This window comes from Malania oleifera, chromosome 6 (genome assembly GCF_029873635.1).
Source record: "Malania oleifera isolate guangnan ecotype guangnan chromosome 6, ASM2987363v1, whole genome shotgun sequence".
NCBI classification, from domain to species: domain Eukaryota; kingdom Viridiplantae; phylum Streptophyta; class Magnoliopsida; order Santalales; family Ximeniaceae; genus Malania; species Malania oleifera.
Window position 1 is genome coordinate 100,199,047 of NC_080422.1, and position 10,802 is coordinate 100,209,848.

Here is a 10,802-nt window from a genome sequence, read left to right on the forward strand (position 1 = left end):
AATAAGATTAGTCTTGACTAGGTTAAACTTATTTTAAACTCAATTAATGAATAAGTCAAACATGAATAAGATTGAATTTGGCACATTTAGTAAATGTATCTAATTCGAACTTGATTTTTAGGACTCATTTATTAAAAGAGTCAAACTTGAACATGCTAAAACTCGACTCGATTTGACTCGATTGCAGTCTTACTTATGATATATTTAAGGCCTAATTAAAATTTTGAAATAATTTATTTTTTTAATGTTTACTTATTTTAAAAAAATAAATATTTAATAAATTATTGAATAAAATTTTAATTTACATACCATTAGCATTTAATTTTTTTTTGCAATTTTTTCCATATTAAAACTATATTTTTAATAATTAATGCCAAGAGAAAATAAAATAAAAGTTGATGACTTTTTTTTTTTTGCTTTTCTTTGTTTTCCCAAAATAAAATTCTTAATCCAAGTGGACAATCGTTTAACTTATTCATATAAAATTTATTAATTTTTTTCTACTTTTTGTAGTTTTTAGATACCAAAAGGAGTCGAAAGTAGTTGTAAATTAAGACAACAATCACTTATTAAATTTGATAAAAAAATATAAAACTTTTAAGAGATTTTAAAATTCTTATTAATTTTCCCAAAGGTCTCTTTGGATCAAGAATTTTGCTTGAGTAAAGAAAAGGAAAACAAATAAGGAGGAAATTCATTTTCCCTGATATTTTTCTTCCCTATTAAATATCATCAAAAATAAAAGTTTGTTTTAATTTTACCAAAAATTAAGAAAAAATAAATATTAATAATGCGTAAAATTATAATTTTGCTCACAAATTTGGTACATTCTTGATTTTCTTTATCACTTTCCTTAATAAACAAACATTGAAAATGTGGATTTCTTAACATTTTACTTTCATTTCCCTAATATTTTTTGAATTCCAAATGGGGCATAAAAGTTTGATAAAAATACCCAAACCTTCCTCAAGACTTGAAAAATCCTAAAGACTTCTCTTAATGTTTGACTTTTTAAATTTTTATACCCCCTCTAACTCATGGGAAATTATACAAGGGACTTTCCCCTCCACATGTACATGTGCATAAATTTTTAAATGTCAAACACGTGGCAAATTGGTCTTACATTCATTAATGCTAAAGAGGAATTCATTTTTAATAAGTGTATAATTTAAAAAACAGGTACATGAACACTTTGATGGGGAGGTCCCTTTATAATTTCTCTTGACTAATCTTTTTATCCCAAAAATCAAGGGAACTTTGTGTCTTTCTCTCAAACCTCAAAAAGGAGTATGAGATCTTCAAAATCTCAATGCTTAGCATCTTCCTACCAAACCTTAATCATATGCATTGAGAGCTTAAATTTTCAGGTTTTAAACTTGGATTCGTATGAATTTAGACATAATGGAGGATAAAATTGTATGGAATTTTATCCAAACTTATATATATATATATACATATCTAAGACTTGAAATGCATGCTACTTAACATTACTTAAATTAAGTTTGTCAAATTTGTTTAAATCTCAAAAAAAAAATTCACTTTTTTTTACCAAACTTCAAAAGAAGTATATTCTTTTGTAGAGACCCGAATCCAGAAAATAAAAAATAAATAAATAAAAGAAAAGGAAAAGAGTTTGGTCAGAACCAAACCGTCGACGGTTTGGTGGGACTCAGAAAACCCGCCGATAGTTTTCCTGTAGGGTAAACTACCGAGAGCATATAAGGGAATTTTTGGTTTGGCAAATGGCCAAACCGTCAATGGTTTCAGAAAACCATCGACATTTTTGTGTGGGGACAGTTTGCCTATAAATAGATCACTTTTTTTTTAGAAAAATCAGTTCTCTATCTCTCAGCTCTCTCTCTCTCTCTCTCTCTCTCTCTCTCTCTCTCTCTCTCTCTCTCTCTCTCTCTCTCTCTCTCTCTCTCTCATGTGACTCTCCTCACTTGTGCACTCACCTGAAGCTGCTCTCGCTCCCCGAACGTCTTTCTCATCTCTCTCAGGTTGCCGAATTAGTTTCTACGGCAGTTTCGTAAAGTTAGGATCTTCATCTCCCCATTGTTTTAGGCATTTTCTCAAGATCAAGTACAGAAAATAAATTATGTCAGCTTTTTATTAAATTTGAACCGATTAAAGTAGAATTTATGATTTTAGAAACATTATGCTAGTTGTATTTTCAAAATCCAACCGATTGAAATTGAGTATTATGTGATATAATTTCTCTGGTCAAATTATTAGGGTATGATATAACATTCAAACCGTGTGGCATGTGATTAATTCTTCATAATAAATTGGTTGTGATTACTGTGGTAAATGAATTGATATGTTTGGGTGATTTGTTTTGTGTGGTTATTCGAGTATTTCATAACATAACGTTGGCAAGCCTGAGGAGTTCGTTATATTGTCCTAGATATAAATCACAATATAACGTTGTCGAGCTTGAGGAGTTCGTTATATTGTCATTTATATAAATGGGGGTAAAACATTGGCAGGCCTGAGGAGTTCGTTTTACTGAATTACTATGAATAGGTCATTGTGAAAGTGTAACAGTGGATGTCGGTTGTAAAATACGTGCTGAGAACGATGGGGAGGGATGCTCAGTGCGCAGTTGTGTGATATGAAAGTCCCTGTGTGGATCGCAACTAAGAAGTATGTAGTAAAAGTCCCTGTGTGGGCCACGTATTGAGAACGATGGGGAGGGATGCTCAGTACGCAACGAGGAGGCCAGAAAGTAAAGGTGTGATGTAGAGATGTACATTTCAATTATGGATGTGCGTGCATGAATATGAATTGAATGTATGGTAATTGTGATGTGATATGGTAGACATGTATGCAAATTTTGTGGTATGGTTGATATTGAATGTGTGTGGGTTCTAGTTGGCAAATGAAAATTAATTATAGCAAAGTATTAAATGTAATTTTATAATATGACATTATGTATGATTGAAGCGAGGTAAACTCTCCGCCAAGGGTTTACTGAGTAAGACGAGTGTCATGATAGGTATCAGTTGTAGTTGCACCCAGGGTAAATGGGTAAAGTTACATAAAGTATCAGAGCAAATGAGCGTTACATATATGGGCGTGTAAACTCCCCAATCCTCGAGAAACTCTCGCTATAAATAATAGTGTATGTGAATTGAATGCATCGTGATTGTGGATATGTTGTGGTGTGATCTGTGATGGTGGATGTACTATGGTAATATGTGTGATATATGTGTATGCGGATTTATGTGTTATGGATGAGGATGTATGTGGGAGTACTGTCTACAAGTGTCTGTTTAGTTATTGGTGAATAATTAAACTGTTATATTTTGACTACACTAAAGCTCATCTGCGACACAATGATATTATTTATTCCATCCTTACTGAAAAGTGTCTTACCCCAACGATTTATTAAATTTTTAGGTTCTTTAGGAGATCAGGCTTGAAAGTCTGCGCAGGGTTTAGTTTTTGTGACTGTGAATGAATGTAAGATATTGAAACATATAAGTTTTTGTTTTAAATGCTGGTTATGTAATAAAAGAGTTCTTATGGGATGCATGTAATTGGTTTTATTGATGAGAGCTAATTGTAAACCTTGAAGATTTGTTTCAATAATGAATTTAAATTTGCACTTGCATTGTTATTAATTTCTAGCATTCTCAATTTATTGGCTTGCCTATTGTTAGAAATCACTTCAAAAGCATGTGTTGTCATGCTCCCCCCCCCCCCCCACTTTTTTTTGTTCTAGCACGTTTTGTAAATCTCTGAATTTGTTCTAGGTCTTTCAACCTGACAGTTTTGGGATTGTTATGTGCTACAAATTAGGACTATTTTAGGGCTATTTTGTGGTTGTTGTGTGCTACAAATTAGGGTTGTTTTGGGGTTGTTATGTGCTACAAAATAGGGCTATTCTGGGGTTGCCATGTGCTGCAAATTAGGGTTGTTTTGGGGTTGCTGTGTTGATTTTTGTTTTTTAGGGTCTTTTGAGGTCTTATTTTAGGAACCATAATAGGTTTATCTAGGTAGCAGCATGGGGCTGCTATGTGGGGGGTATTTTTAGGGTCTCTTTGGGTCTTATTTTAGGAGTCTTAGTAGGTTTATCTAGGCAGCAACATCGGGTGCTGCTGTGTGAGGGTTTTTTTAGGGTCTCTTGAGGTCTCATTTTTTGAGTATTAGTAAGTTTATCTAGGCAACAACATGAGGCTACTATATGGGGGGGGGTGTTTGAAGGTCTATTGAGGTCTTATTTTAGGTGTCTTAGCAAGTTTATTTTAGAATTTTTAAAAAAAATCTTTAAAATTTTTAATAAATGTTGGACAAAATGGGATACTTCTAAAAACTCTTTGCTTCCCAATTTCTTGATTTTTTTTTATTTCTTTGTCCAGGCGTGTCCTTATGATTTAGAAAAGAATAATGAAGTATTTCAGATCTCACCTATATTAGCTCTGAAGGGAGTTTATCTAACAAGATCTCCTTGTTTGGAGGTCTTGTTGGACATTCCTAAATCGCAACAAGATTTTTAATATACTTTTAATTTTGTTTATTTATTTATTTATTTTTTAAAAAGAGTTAATTAAATATTATTAAATTCAATGTGGGGATAATTCATAATTAATAGGTATAAACGGGTGTAGAGGGGGTGCGAATACCTTTCCCTCGTATAACTGAACTCCCAATATAGATTCTGGTAAAAGCAGACCGAGGCTATCGGTTCCTTGGCTTAAGATTAGTTTAGTGACTAATCAAATGAGTAGATATATATATATTAATCACCCAAAAAATATTTATTCGTACTATTTTGTAATTTCAACATATATTACATATATTGTTATATAATAATATAGAAAACAAATAATACATATTTTAATAAATATATACTAGTTCGATTCGGGTAACCATCAATTCATAAACATAAAAATCAAAAGCAAATCGGTAACCAAAAATAATTAAAAAAAATAAAAATTGAACTAAATAAATTAATTAACTAAAATTTCAATTTGTATTAAATTATGAAGTTTTTAAATATCTTTGAAGAGGCCTAATCCAACCAACCACGATTGCATCACCACGAAAATGTCTTTTCAAATCAGATGCTATGCCTATCCACATCCTCAATCCTAGACCAATGCCTATCCACACGAACAAGTTTCTTTTTGTTTTTGTGTTGTTTCTTTTATGCAAAGTAGGATAGACGATTGCAAAATCCCCACTTTTCTCACCTCACTGACACCGGGTAAAGATGAGAGCATAATTATAGCAAAAAGAATGTAGTAAGAAACAAAAAGAAAAGACTAAAAAGAGAATTACCAATGATGTGCAACTTGATTTACCCTCCAATCCATCCCATGCATTTTCCACCATCTTTACTGATAAGACAAAATAGCTTTCAAACGCCTTGGTCTTATCCCTCATAATTGCTTTAATTATATATGTAATGAAAGCAAAATTTGATTGATGTTCCATGGACCATATATGCAATTGCCTAAAGTGCTGCAGGCTGCCCCTCCCCTCTCCTCTCCTATCCTCTCCTTGTGCAAAGGGAACCATATGCACATCCTGGCTGGTTGCTCATGCTGGGATCATCATATCTCAGCAACCATTTTAGTCACTTCAATTTTCCCAACAGCTTCCTCCTAAAAATGATATTTTAAGTTTAAAGCTAGCTAATTTTAATGGTCAATTTCATTATGTTTTGATTTGAATGTGGCCAATCTAGCCTGCTCCATTTCAACATGAGACGACCTATTCGGGGTAGGTTTACTCATTCACGTGACTTGCGCGTACAAGTACAATCTATTCAATACAAGTCTTCTATTCTTCCACACAATCTACATGTAGATAACCTACCCATAACGAGTATGCTTTTTTTTTTTTTTAAAGCCTTTGCGCTCAATTTGAAATTCAAAAATATTAAGAAAATGAAAGGAAAATATTAAATAGTTAATGCTTTTAAAAAAAAAAGTAAGAGAAAAAATGACAAATGTGCCAAATTCATGAACAAAAATTTTGATTCTACATATCATTAATATTTAGTTTTTCGTAATTTTTAATCATATAAAAACAAACTTTTATTTTTAATAAAATTTAATATAGAAGGAAAATATGATGAAAAATGTGTTTCCTCCTTATTTTCTTTTTTTTTCTTTTTCCTAAGTAAAATCTGTTGGCCTAACAAGGCTTACAAATCTTATTTTGATGATAACAAATCAAGAAAATTTAACATGTTTTAGTTAAAGAGATAATGTTTCAGGAATCGAGCATTAGAGTTCAAAATCAAGAGATCACAAGTGATATTGAAAGTCTACATTCCAAACAAGTGAATTAAAATAAAGCTCAAAACATCAAAGAAAAACAAATCTTATGAAAGTTTAAAGAATGTCGAAACTCAAAGTCAAAATGGACTCAAAGGAAGACATACATGAAGACTTCACACTTAGAATGTTTAAGTCTTAAGAAAGTCTTGTGTAAGTACTTCATTTAAAGTCAATATGGATGTTTTGAAACTCTTTACGAATGATTATAGACTTAGAGACCCATTTTTACAACCCTGGAAAATATATTTTTCAAATTTCAAGTCAAAGATTCTTAGACTAAAAGCTAAGAGAGTTTTTAGAAACAAAATCTTAAAACACAGTGAAATTGTACCCTCAAGCGCCTGACTGAGTTTTATTAGGCAACTAACAGTTTATATGTTTTTAAGAAATGCAAACAAAATCATGACAGGCGCCTCACAGATCCATTACAGGCAATTGACAAGCTTCTGAAGTTGAGTCAGGCGACTGACTGAATACTCTCAAGTGCCTGACAGAGGATTGACTTTTGAAATACGCTGATTTTTAAAGTGATAGGTGATTGACATCTTTTTGTCAAGCGATTGATCTTCGTAATTTTTAAATTAAAACAGCGTAGGAAACTTTCCAAAAATGTTTGCTTGAGTTCCAAACTTTGTATAAACTTAGGAAATAATTCAAGTAAACTTGGGCAACACGAAATTACTTTTAGAATACATGGAAAACCAAAGGATTTTTACAACAACTACTTACAATCAAGCATTCAAGGTCTCTAATTCTCATACTCTTCAAAAGCTCTCTTGCTCACACATCCTTACTTAAATAATACTGATTTTCTGTTGATACAACCACTCGGTTCTTGTGCTCTTACTGAGTTTCCTTCAACCTAAAGAAGAACCTAGAGATAAATTTCTTGAGCTTCAAATTCATTCTTTTTTTATATTTAATTTGAAGTATATTAGTGATCTAACTTGTATTAATCAGCTCTATTGTGAGAGTGTCTTTGTACACAAGAATTTGTTCTTATTTCTTATTGTTTTTTATGGTTCAAGTTGTTGAATCATTGAATTACCAGACATAGGGTATCACTTGGAGAGAAGGGCTCTATCATATTTGAAGGAGTGTTTAAATCGTTTGCTCCACCCGATTAAAAGAGGGGTATAGTGCAATCCTTGGGTGGTATACCTAAAGCGAGTAATGAGTCCCTAAAATATATGATTTTAGACCCTCATCTACCTATGCTTATCCTCATTTTATTATATGTTTACCCAGATTTATCATTGTTCAGAGTTATGCAAGGTTTGTTTATCTTTTTAGTAAAAATAGGTTAAAACCATGGAGTTAGGCATTACAAGAAGCCAAGGAGAATTTGGAGGATTCAAAGCTCGAATTTAGACATTCAGCCAAGCTCCAAAGGCTTTAGAGCATAAATGGACAAGAATATGATGCTCGACCATGTGGCGCGACTAGCAAACTACAGGGGCGACTTAGTCTTCTACTGTAAACTCCAAGGTTCAGACTGAGATCAGAATGTTGTAAGGTTCGACCAAGTGCTCGACTAAGTGACCCCTTGGGGCGACCACGTCGAGATGCTGAGACAAAACTAAAATTCAGAAGTACCAAGAGTCTCGACGAAGTGTTCGACCAAGAGACCTTCAGGGGCGACTATGTCGAGATATTGAGATTTCCTGAAGATCGAGATACTACAAGTCTCAACCATCAACTCAACCATCAAGACCCTGAGGCGCGACAAAGTTGAAGACATTGAAGATTCGAATCCCTGACTTCCCGTGAGTCTCGACTAGGGTGTGCACAAGAATAATAGAGGAGTGACTTAGTCGACAGTGATGATCTTCTATGCAAGATTTGCTACAAACCTTCCTAAATTGTAAAACAAACCTTATAAACCCTAGAGCCTATAAATATTCACTACGAACACAAGCTCTAGGTTCCTCTTTGGCCTCTTTTAGGTTAGTGACAGACTTAACATGTCATTGAGAGCCAAGTTAGATTAGAAGTAGCATAGTTTTCAATTTTTGTTTCGGTGTGTCCATGAAGTGTTTGACAGCCTGTGACAACCGGCGGCATTCATGTGCTATCTGTGTATACAACATGATCACTCTCTTGTACCTTCTGGCATTAGTGACAAACATTTTGAATACGAAGGGGATGATCTCTTTACCTACTTTCTCCTTTACTGCTTTTGATTTACTACTTTCTGTTTACTTGTGTGTTTAATGAAGGATTGCAGATAAGGACAAGTACTACTACATATCCGTCAGAGGGAAGTAGTTGGCTATGGAACCGCAGAGGTGTTTGTTATCGTTGAGACAAGGTATACTCTGATTCCCGACCGTGCTTCGGATGGTTGGTACACCCTTGCTACCCTGTGCCCTCGATCGACCCTTTCCCGCTTTGGCCCGCTTGGGTTAGTACTTCTATCGATGTCTAAAGGAGCATAGTTAGAGGCATGACGTCCAGCATCTGATTCAGACCCCAGCATCACTTTTTAGGAGTAGGGTAACATAGAAATTTACTCGCTTTCTAGCAGTATAAATTTACTTGCTTTCATTTAATTGCTTTCAAGTAATTGGTTAGATTTCAACCACTGAAAAATATCATCTTTTACTTCTTTTTCATAACAAGGCTATAATAAACTAAATTGGAAGTAGTCTAATAGCTGTGCTTCAAGTTTCCGTAAATCGATACCCAACTTACCCACTTTCTACTAAACTTGGGATACTTAGGTTTATAAATATTATTTTTGGTAGTTTAGAGTATTACAACCTTGTTCTTTTGATTTGCTCTCCTTTTATTTCACTTTCTTTGATTAATTTCTATTCCTTTTATTTTATTTTCTATTTGTGAAGTCTGAATCTTTGTGCTTAAAAGTGTATATGTTTGGGTTGCGTTCTTTGAAACCCGAGATAATTCCTATAGATCTAGAGATTGAAAAGTCTCATAGGTCCCTTAGGAAACCTATCTCCAACCCAGAGAAGGCTGAGTCATTGGAATTGAAAGTAATAGCCAAAAACAACCACTCGGTTCCCACTAAACAAATTCCAGAACCCTATGATCCTCACCTACCTGTGGTGGGAGAGCAAAACCTTCGTCCTCTTAGGGACTACTTTGTACCTAATGCATACACATCGCCGTCTTGCATCCGGTCCCCAGATGTGTAGGTGACCCAATTTGAGATTAAGACTTCGCTCATCTCAATGCTGCCCAATTTTAATTGGAACTCAACTAAAAATCCTTATTAGCATCTAGATGAGTTCTTAGAAATTTGTTCCACCATCCGCATTCCTAATTTCAGTGATAACGCTCTCCGACTTAGGTTTTTCCCGTTCTCTCTAAAGGATAAGGCTAAATATTGGCTGACGTCCACAGAATCGAACTCAGTGACCAACTAGGCCACCATGTAGCATGAATTTCTTATAAAGTACTTCCTAATTAGGAAGACTAACTAGCTTCAAAGAGCCATCACAAGTTTCTCACAGATAGATGGGGAACTCTTTTTCGATACTTGGGAGCGCTTTAGGGACTTGCTCCGTAAATGCCCACATCACCAAGTCCCCAAATGACAATTGGTCCAAACTTTCTACAAAGGGTTAGCTGAGAGAGATAGGTCCATGGTTGACGTATCATATGGAGGTACTTTCCTCACTAAGCACGAGAACGAGGTCAGGGTTCTTTTTGAAAATCTAGTTGAAAACTCTCAGCAGCACATGGTTGCCACCTGTAAAATACCTAACCCATCATCTTCTAAATCTAAGGGGATTTACGAATTGGCTACGAGCCAAGACTTAGCTTCAACTCTACACGCTATATCCAAAAAGTTAGATCAATGTTTGTCCTTAGGACTGCAAATAACAGCGTGTGCAAAGATATGTACAATCTGTTCCGATCCTTCCTATACATGTTATAATTACCCTCATGTGCACTCCTAGCCTGAGTTTGTGCAGAAAAAGTAAAGGTCACCCATAACTGGTATAATAAACCCTCTAATGACCCATATTCCAACATATATAACCCTAGGTGGAAACAACATCCTAACTTCTTGTGGACATCGCAAGCTCCGGGTTTTCAATCTCAAAGACCTCCACAAGCCTCGAATGCTTTGCCTCCATGCCCGTACCAATATCTCCAAAGTCATCCGGATTCAACCCCCAAATTTTCAACCGACCAGCAGTCGTCGCCTTTATAACCCAAGTATGATACATTTCAAGAGACGGTGCTGAGGTAAGCTGATCTCCAAGTGGATCGAAAACTCCTTTACTCTCACTCCCAATCCATTGCAAAGCTAAAAACCGATTTATGACAACTAGCTGCCACCTTTAGTCGGAGAGATGAAGGCAAGCTGCCAAGTCAACCTATAGTAAATCCTAAGGGACAATATGGGGTAGAATGTGAACTGGACGCTGGCCCCTTATCATACTCTGAGCAGGCCCAGACGGTAACCACATATCAAAATAGTAGGCTAACAGCCGAACAAGGCGAGGAGCAACCGAGCATGGGGGAGACCCAGGATGA

At 34.9% G+C, this 10,802-nt stretch overlaps 1 non-coding gene across 1 annotated transcript; it reads right to left on the reverse strand.

Moving 5' to 3' along the window:
* Positions 1 to 9,737: 9,737 nt before the first annotated feature.
* On the reverse strand, positions 9,738 to 9,843 carry LOC131158974 (small nucleolar RNA R71). The gene has a single exon (XR_009137590.1). It is a non-coding gene; the product is annotated as a small nucleolar RNA R71 (small nucleolar RNA).
* Between the last annotated feature and the right edge of the window lie 959 nt (positions 9,844 to 10,802).